General features: G+C 39.1%; 1 non-coding gene across 1 annotated transcript; it reads left to right on the top strand.

Moving 5' to 3' along the window:
• The first annotated feature begins 301 nt into the window (after window positions 1-301).
• LOC141650644 (small nucleolar RNA R71) lies at window positions 302-408 on the top strand. Its single transcript, XR_012546665.1, has one exon. It is a non-coding gene; the product is annotated as a small nucleolar RNA R71 (small nucleolar RNA).
• Window positions 409-1912: the final 1504 nt, after the last annotated feature.

The raw sequence follows: 1912 nt of genomic DNA, 5'->3' as shown, positions 1-1912 counted from the left end.
TGGTGATTTTGAGGCTTCTTCAAGTCTAGCCATAGCCTTTTCAAACTTCAAATTGATTGTATCAATGTGAGCACTAAGTTGAGCACCCAATTGAGTAACGGAGTCCACTTCATGCTTTCCTCCTCTAGTAGCCTTGCGAGGTCTACTATATTGTGAGTTATGGACCGCCATTTCCTCAATTTTGTTCCAAGTTTGATTGTCATCAACTTCGGTGAACATTCCATTTGATCCCATGTTGAGAATGTTCCTTGAATCTTCATATAGACCGTTCCAAAATTGTTGTACCAAGAACCACTCGCTAAGTCCATGGTGAGGACATGAGCGACAAATTCCTTTGAACCGCTCCCAAGCTTCATACAAAGATTCTTCATCCCTTTGCTTAAAACCCGTAATTTGAGCTCTTAGCATGTTAGTCTTTTTCGGTGGATAGAACTTTTTGTAGAAAGCTAGAGCCAACTTCTTCCAAGAATCAATTCCGAGAGTACCCTTATCAAGGCCCTTCAACCATTGTTTCGCGGTGCCAATTAGAGAAAAAGGAAATAAGACCCATCGGATTTGGTCTTGAGTTACACCGGTTTGAGAAATCGCATCACAATAGTCACAAAAGGTCTCCATATGAGAATGAGGGTCTTCACTAGGCATCCCCCAAAATTGCCTTCTTTCGATTAATTGGATAAATGCGGATTTGGCAATAAAATTTCCGGTTAGATGTTGTGGTGTGGGAGTACCATTGGGTAGGTTCTCCTCGGTGGGTACGGAATGTGATGAAAACTTAGGCATTGTGGGTTGATTTTGTGTTGTATTTTGTGTTGTATTTTGTGTTGGGTTCTCCTCACCTTCTCTTGCAAAAGGGTTGATGAACTCAATAGTTGGTTGAATATCTACAACCTCACCAATACCTCTCAAATTTATCCTAGCAAGTCTTCTATTGGTTGTCAAAGTTCTTTCAATTTCACGATCAAAAGGTAACAAGTCACCTTGTGACCTTCTAGACATGCAAAATATCAAACAACTCAAAAACAATTAGAACAAACCTTGAGGAGTTTTACTTCCCCAAGGCAAAGAAAGACACAACTAATAACAATATAAGAAAATCTAAATCAAGTTAACACCGTCCCCGGCAACGGCGCCATTTTTGGTCAGGACTAAATCTTTTCGGTAACTTGTCGTTAGGAGCACCTAGACCAAAACACAATTTATAACTTCACAAACAACTCTACAATTAGTAAAGAGGCAAGTAAAGGTCAGATCCCAAGGGACGGGAATTGAGATGAGATTTCTATTGCAACTAGCGGTGTCTTAGGGGTGTCACAATTGGGGTTTGATGTAGAAGGTCACTAAACTAAATAGCAATGAAAGTAAACAAGCAAGATGAATTAAAAGGGTTGTAAACAATTGATAAAAAGCACTAGGGTGTCATGGGGTCATAGGGGATTCATGGGAATTGATCATACAAACATGTTCTCAAATTATAAGCATGCAATTATTGTTGTGATGGATTGAGTTGGGTTATATCTTACAATCCTAGGAAAGTTTGGGTCCCGGAGCTGAATCGATTAGATTGTACAACACCTACAAGTCGACTTAGTCTTCCCTACTCAGCAACATGCATGGTCTAATGAGACTCGAGTTGGTTTATGTCTTACAAGTCTCATTGAAAATATAGGTTATGGGTAAAAAATGTAAGGATTCATAGGCTCACATTTCATCAAACATAACATGTGCATGAGTTGAGATCATAACAAGCAAGCAAATAAACCATGAAAGCATATTAATTTAAGCATGAATCATTCCCCATGTTGGTTTCCCCTAATTACCCATTAACCCTAGCTAAGTGACTACTCACTCATTATCATGTTGAACATGCTAGCAAGGTTGTCAATCATACCAACAAAGTGAAACATGATGAATA

The sequence above is a fragment of the Silene latifolia genome, chromosome 3, assembly GCF_048544455.1.
Source record: "Silene latifolia isolate original U9 population chromosome 3, ASM4854445v1, whole genome shotgun sequence".
Classification (NCBI taxonomy): domain Eukaryota; kingdom Viridiplantae; phylum Streptophyta; class Magnoliopsida; order Caryophyllales; family Caryophyllaceae; genus Silene; species Silene latifolia.
The sequence above is the reverse complement of the archived record's forward strand: the minus strand, read 5'-3'. Positions and strand labels throughout refer to the sequence as shown.